Source organism: Lepeophtheirus salmonis, chromosome Z (genome assembly GCF_016086655.4).
Source record: "Lepeophtheirus salmonis chromosome Z, UVic_Lsal_1.4, whole genome shotgun sequence".
Lineage (NCBI taxonomy): Eukaryota > Metazoa > Arthropoda > Copepoda > Siphonostomatoida > Caligidae > Lepeophtheirus > Lepeophtheirus salmonis.
In genome coordinates, this window is record NC_092584.1 from 21126106 (window position 1) to 21134625 (window position 8520).

The window sequence follows — 8520 nt, forward strand, 5'->3', positions numbered from 1 at the left end:
CCCGTGCCGACTTCCCAGCCCGTCCTGTACACAAAAACCACTTAGTAGTTTAGAAACATAACCGTATAACGTCACTAAACCATCCCTCTTCAAAGTGGGGATGAAATTTCCAGGGAGTAATTTGATAGGGAATCAATCTACTGGGAATGCCATTAATAAGAATGAAAGGACAGATAATTAATTTACTAGGAATGAATGATGTAGCACCGTATTGAAAGAGGGCTGGGTTTTTACTTTTGAAAAATTGAAGGATATCATAATTTTTTCACCCAATTAATTCCGCAATTCCTATATCTTTTGCTCTTAGATGACTGGGTTCATAGTGAAGTAAATCACTCAAACCAGCCACATCCACCTTCAACCACAACATCCAACTAGGCCCTGTACCAGGCTCGGCCCTTGATTAGAACCTCTATGCCCATGTTATATATTGCCTCGAGAATGGACGCTTGCAAGGATTCAACAGAGTATGTGTACGTTTATTGGGCTCGCTCTCTCCCAAATGTCCTACACATAGTATCCCAAGGGGTTTATATATATGTACATTCATTTTCTATTAATTTATTATCTGTTATTGCCATAAAACATCCTGAGTCGTCCTTATCCATGAAACTCCTTGAAAGCCTTTGAAACATATTAAACAGTCAATTTGGGCAGCTTCGTAAACTAAATCATTTCCTTGGGCGTACGCCTGGTAAGAAGGCACACAATAGTGTACCTTGGAGCGTTGATATTCAGAAAACATCTCAAGGATTTTGTATTTTTACTTATACAGTTCTGTCTGTTTAATCCGATGAGCTCACTTTTATAAATATATATCTCAGGATTGCCAAGAAAAAATGGTCATTCTATCAAATTATGCAACGGATGAGGTTTTTTCTTTTAATTCTTACGCACCAATTGAATAGACTTTTTTGGAAGCAGTTTAGCTTTAAAAAATTAGATTTGGACTAAATTTTTTGAAATAAAAATGTATTTAATAGTTTTGTTTTATGAACCATTTTTCATGCAATATAATTTATGAGGTTCTGTGGCCTATTAAAATAATTCTAGTGACAATCTGGCCCTTTATATTAAGAGGTAGGATGTCCCTTATTTAGACGATCCTATCTTCGCTTTTGTTACCCAAAAACTAGGTAGTAAAACAACGGCAGCATAATCTACCCAAATTTAAAGTGCTACACAAAAAATTGTCTGCAAAGAGGTGTTGAGGGTACAATCCTATAACTACCTATGCAACCTCCATAAATTTACATAAATGAATTATACAAAAATTAAAATGCTTACGTAACGTGGGAAAATGATGGAAGGTCGGTTCACAAATGGGCGCAAACTTATTTACACTTATCTTCTTTTTGGTTTGTCTGGGGTTTCCTTGATCTACTTTTGTGGTTATATAACCTAATAGGGAAAGATAATAGAAAAAGTGACAAATACTTTCTTAGAAGAAGTGAAGGCCCAATTTGCACTTCTTCCGAGAGTGTTTCTTTAAATTTTGTTTATTTTGTGTTTTTGGAATTGTATTGGTAATATACAAGAGGTAGATTTGAATCTATTTTTTATAGAAATCCTGTGATTATATGTTTGAAAAGATAGCTTCGAGTCACAAATTTAAATTATATAAACACTAAGTCATTTTGTTCCACCTGAAAGAATAGAAAATCATGTCATTTTCCTCTGAACAAGGATGTTACATTGTAGGAATCTTTCTTCTCTGGAATTTGTCTGTAAGATGTGTTGGCCTATAATATTCAGGATGATTTATTTAGATTTATTATTTCTTTTTTTGTATATCCTATTTTTATATCTTGTATACTCTTGGAATGAAAAAAAAAAAACACGACTTACATGACAGTTCAATGATCGAGAACAGCCCAAAGAAACGGTAAAGAAAGTAAAATAAAGAGCCCCAAAGATAATCAGAATCCAATACTATTTTTATTGAGGAATTTTGTAATTTTTATAATATTTTCCTTATTCATTATTATAATAGTACATTAGATATCATGATTTAATCATTTATACTATATAAAAAAACATTCCCTGCCTACAATAAAATCTCACAAATGTTTTTGTTTTTTTGTAAATCAGAGAAATCGTCACTTGTGCAGTGGAATTAAATCTCAATAATATAACTTTTAGTTATATAAGTATTTTCAATCATTCATAAAGGAGTGAGTCTTTACTTTGATTCACTCCTTGTACTCAACTTCACCATCTTAGTTTAAGATTTATATGTTAACTTGTATTACGGTACCTCCTTTATATCTGGTCTGTTTGATCAAAATATATTACATGAAGTATATGGTGTACTGCGAAACAGTTCATCCTAGGTCAAAAGAGGTAATCCACGCAACAGTTTCTGATTTTATTAGTGCAAAATTTAGTAATTCATAATTATTAGTAAAGGATTTACTTAATTTTTTTAGACTTTTATTTCGGATCAAATGTTCACATTGAACTGTTCATATCTTTTTAAAATAATTTTTTATAAATATCATTCAATTCCGGAATATTCTTTTAGAATGTGTTTTCTAATTTATATTTACTTTAAGTGCGTTAATTTTTCCCGCTTCTCTTCAAAAATGGTGTGGTTTGTCTTAGATCCAAAATGGACGTACCCATTGTGTTTGCAATTGTTAATACACTAAAAATATAATTAATATAACATTTTAAAGAAATAAATTCATAAAATAGTAATGAAATAATTATATTCATAAATAAATTAGGACTAAACTTGTTGCTACAAGGATAACTTACATATATTATTCGACTAAGGGTCCCCATGGGTTAAAAAGACTTATGTTTGTTATTAAAGCCATCCGCTTATCACTATTCTTAAAGAATTCTTAAATTAAGAATTTTAAAAGGTTAGGTATTAATCCTTTAATAAAAAATTTGATTCATTTTAGTAAAATAAGTATTTTTGGTTTATTTCAAAGTGTTATTAGTCAAATGATCAGTTTTAAAGTATTAATTGTTATTTGACAGTTTATTTTACCCACGAGGTCTGGTTGTGTTTGAAGTCTTCATTCAGAATACGAGTCTTCAGTTTTCTTAGTATTAGGGGAATTTTAACTTTTAAACAAGGAAGATATAAACGGTGTTGGAACACTATATCCTAATAAATGTTTATATTTAATTAAAATAAATAACTATTTTAATGGTAATTGACACTTAAAAACCACGAGACCCACAATAAAAGAATTAGAGACTATAATATAATATATCCCTCAATATTAATATGATTTTTACGACACTGAAATAGTTTTGAGCCTGGAAAGTAATTAATTAAATAAATTAGTTAAATAATTCACTTAGCGTATTTATATTAATACATGACCATGATAAATATTTGAAATTAAAACTACATTTAATTTTACATTAATATTTCACACTCGAAAATAGTTAGGTATCAATGTAATCAGGAACTCAATGTGAAGAATCAAGATTCAAATGCTTACATTTGAATATTCTATAATCAATAAAGAAATTAGAAAAATGGTTTTCTGATACTAAGTATTTTTTATCCATTATTATCTAAAATTCTTATGAACATTTAATTAATAAGGCGTTATGTTTTTTTCACAATATCAGACATATGTTGTCAAATACTTAATAGTTTGTCTTAATATTGTCAAAAATGCAATAAAATTAGGGTTTTTTCTTCAATCGTTTCTATAAGAGTGTAAATAAGGCTGGATGTGATTGTGGAGGGGTGATTATCCAGCGGCTAGATATCTGCAAACAAGGTACTTCATTAATTCGCTTATAAAAATACTTCAACAGTTGCTTTAAATCAATATTAAAACAAAAATAATGAGAACTGTCCAATAATTAATGAAATAACTCAATTAGAAAAATAAAAAAATGTTTAAAGAAGTCAATAAATCAATCCCGGATTGAGAGTCAATGGGCCATGCGATGTAATCAATTGTGTATATTGAACACTTTGGAGCTTTTATGTATATTGATTGACACTTTGTTAACTCAAGGTTGTCTCAGACTCTTTAATTATCAAGATGTGTTTGTCATTAAAGTAGTCTATAAGTTAATTACATGGTATTGCACCTTGAAACCTTGATTTCAAAATTGTGTATAACATACTTTAGTATATATTTTATTTTCTTAATAAAAGAAGACCATATTATTTACTTAGTCGTAGATATATTCTTAAGAATGTTAAGTACTTTAATATTCTTCTTGTAGTGAGTTTAACCTCACAATATGTATGATTTATTTAACCAATATTATATATACCAAAATCTGTGCTTGACTTAGAAATACTTAATGAAGCAATTAATCATTGCTATAAAATATCTGGTTATGAAGTAAATGAGTAGTTTATGTCTGATATATCTATTTGAAGATGCGGTACCTAATTGAATAAGTAAACAAATCACATTATTTGATATGTTTTAACTATTGCAATCATTAAAACCTAGACATAAGGGATAGATCTATTCCAAAATTTAGACTAACTTTTTTTGGACAAGTCTGAATCGGACGTAAGCGTCATCCCATAAAGAAATCTATGATATGGATTGATGATGTTACTCCGACAATAGTTCTACCCGGCTCCATTGCGGCGCTAAGGTGAGATATGTTATAGGAAGGTATACCAAGACTGAAGATAGCTATTTCAGCAACGTCATAGTCAGTGAACTCATCCTCAGTGGGGTGAGAGTCATTTTCATTATTAGAAATTTTTAATTTTAAGAAAGACCAATAATCCCCACCTCTGGAGTCATGGGAGACTAAGTCTTCATTTCTCTCGTCGTTGTATTTCCGAGACGTTGAAGGGTATTGATCTATAGTAACAATAGTCCAATCTATAGGAACGATCGTATCAGTCAGTTAACAAGAAAGTTGGAGAAAGAGACTCTTTTATCAAGATTCTTTATTAAAATGTATCGAAGCAATGTTTCTTATTTTTCCATAGTTTTAAAGAAACTTTCGACGATGAGGTTGCCAGAAGTAAAAGTGAACGCATTAAAGAAATTAAAGGCCATGGATCCTGAGTAACCTGTAAGTAAGTGAAAAGGTGAATATTAAGAACCCAGATCTATTGGTACTGAATTCCTCAATACCCATAAAACTACAGGTAGTGCATTGATCTATTCTTCTATTTCTTTGAGCATTCGTGCTACAACCCTGGTCTTGAAAGATCTGTGGAAAAGTTTTACTCTATAAGTCCGTTGAGCTCTGGATGATACAAGGTTATGTTCTTGCTTGCAATCCCAAGTGTCCTGCAAATGCCCATCCAGAATGAACATGTAAACTGTATTCACAGTCAAACAAAATGGTTTTTGGAATTTCAAACCTCGAAGGCCATTCACTCAAAAATTACTGACCATTGTCTTCACTTATAACTTCCCTTGGGAAAAATCCCGATGAATCACAAAGTATATCAGAATTTTTTTAAGTTATTTTTGAAGGTGAGAGACCATATTTCTGTAACATTGTTTTTTTTGCACCATCCAACATGAGACCTTTCTTACTTATAGGGATAGACTTAAAAACTTCCCCAGTTTATAGTCTGGTCCTGATTGATCATAAAAAAATCAGCTCAATTCTTCGAAATCAATATTCAGGATCCATCAGCGATAATTTTGGAAGAACGTAGTTCTGCTACGACAATAGTTAAGTTCCTAACCTCTTCCACAGCGTACTTTTGTTCGCTCTGAGGAACATTGTCCGCATGGTCTTGACCATCCCAATGAAAAATTTTAGGAAGCCTGATATCACGTAAAGGCCACCAATGTTAAGATTTAAATATCTTTATTTCAAATCCTTGAAATGATCATTCCTTTTTTTACTAAAAAGAAAAGGAAAATTATAAAAACAGAATGTACATATAAAGAACTTATCTCTAAAGGGATTAAAAATAATGTTTAAAATTATTTTAATTGTTATATATTTTCAGATATAGACTCACCCATCACTCAAAAAGAAATTATTAAGTTCAGTCAAAATTATGACAAAAAATTCGTAGTTCCAAGGAAGAATAAGTTAAAGTATGGCATTAAAAATTATTTTACCTTACAAAATACTCACTGGAATATTAAATCCAAAACTATTTAAAAAATTTCTATATAAAATAACAACCAAATAAGATTGAATTTATGATTTCACACTTGCCTGAGGGTGTACAGCCCTCTATAGAAGAGGGTATATACTTATGTTCATTCTTCAAGCATGCTACTCTTTTTTAAGAACTTCGAAAAGTTCTTTGATGCTCTCTTCCACAAGAAGATCGAACAAATATATAGGAACGAACTGCCTAATGATTTTTTTTATGTACTACAAATAAGTCGTTTTCCACCCTCTTAATCTCATGTACTGTTATAAGCCGTTTTCTATTTAAGAAGTGTACTTTGTTTCACATATAACTATCCTGGAAGACGAGTTACGGGCTAGTAGTATGATCATATAAATAAATCGTTGTACATTTTCTAAGTCTCCTACAAGCCTTTCTCTCTGCCTATTTTGGTCTTATTTGGAGTCCATTAATATATACTGTGGCACTCCACCTTGTTATGTCACAACAGTTTTATTCGTATGGTCTCGCCCATTCTTAGGAACAACTCATTGAGCATTGGCATTACCGGTGATCACTCAAAGTTTTGGATTCATCATAGGTAGTGCTCGAAAAAGAGATTAATTATCACCATCCAACTTTATAATAGCAATGAATGGATTAAGCATGAGATTATCAAATCTAATTCCAGACTTGAATGTTAGAAAATATATGAAAGGTCCAAAAATGATTATTATATTCAAATGATATTATCCTATTTCTATGAGGAAGACAAGAAAAGCTAGCATGTTTCATCTCCAACTCCATCAGAGACATTAAGGATATATTAAAAAAAATCAAATCCCTCAATCAACATTGAGAAGGTTTAGATCCTATCAAATGTGAAACCGTCCCTTCAATACATGGCGTCCCATATATGGGGCATAGCGAATTTTGGAAATTATGTCTTAAGTCCTTGATATTTTCTTCAAAATATCATTAAAAAATTGATAACTTATAATGAAAGAGACTGCTGATTTTCAGTCCTATGAATAATTTTTCCGTCATAATATAGTAAAACAATTATGAAGTGATAAGAATTTTAAAATTCATTTTTTTCACCTACAAATTAAAATTAATGCATTGAAGAGTTAAAAATTAGAATTCGTTTAGTCTTTCTCCTTATTTAAATTGAAGTTTCTAGCTACACTGAATGCTGAAAGAAAATACGATGTTTGTTTATCCTTTTATACAGAGAGGTTTTACATCTTTCAATGATACCCAAATCACCAGATTGCATAAACTTAGGATCTAGAGTATAGTAAGTAAATCCTACCAAAACGTATTATCTTTTGAGATATGTTTAATTTTGAAGGTGCTATGTGAGAGCGTATTTATGAATATTTAATGTGAAGGCATTCAAGACCGAGGATTAATTATTCAACAACATTTAATATCAGTCCTTATCGGCCTTGAAATTTGAATTAAAATATCGATAGTTTATTTAGCCAAATAAGATATATACACTTCTTAACAAATCCTTCATGTTATTATCAGTTATGGATCCGTACACGCACAAGTGGTTACTATGTACTATTATTTACTATTGGTAGTAACTAACATTGTCCAGAGTAAATAGGGGTCGGCTAAAAGACAAATTTGCTCGAACATTATACAAGATAAGTTTCCATGAAATACTTAATCATACTCCAAGATTTTCAATACTCAATTCATCGAGTAAAATTATTTTTGGGCAGACAACTTTACTTAAAAATAGTGACGATAACTATCTTAAAAATACTTAGTGTGAATCACGGTTTTGCATGCGCACACTCACATGTAGACACTCAATACATCGATGTTCTCTCCTCAGGAATAAAATATTTATAATAAGAGTTTGAGAAATAAATAATAATCTGTTGGGACGTCATTCTTACCAAGAGTCAGCCAAAATGGACTCAGAAAGACTCAAACCTTTCAAACTTTATCCTTATTATTAAATTATACATTAAAGTTATATTAAAGAATTGGACTAGCTCTTCAATAAACAAAATTTTATTTTACTTCTAACATTATTTTTATTTTCAATTGCTTTTCTGTTGTTTTATCATTACTCTGAGTTTAGATTTATCTTATTTCTTCATTCTATTTTTGTTAAAAAGCTTTATACTTCTATGAGCTTTTTTTTTTTTTTTGCTTAGAATTGTAAAAGTAACTACATTTTCTAAACTAACCGAATTATTCCATTAAGAGAGGACATATTTCTTTGGATTTGAAGATTTTGATATTATCAGAAGATTGATCATATCTAACCACGATAAGTTACGAAATTTATAGAATGATTTCTTAGGCAAAGTATGTGAGCATCATCAAATAAAATTTCAAAGGTGATCGTCAAATGAAAGAGAAACTTTCATGATATGGTAACTTTTGTTTGAAACTATCATCTTTCTACAAGACATTGAAAGTTAAATATAAATCAACTGGAACCAAGCAATCAT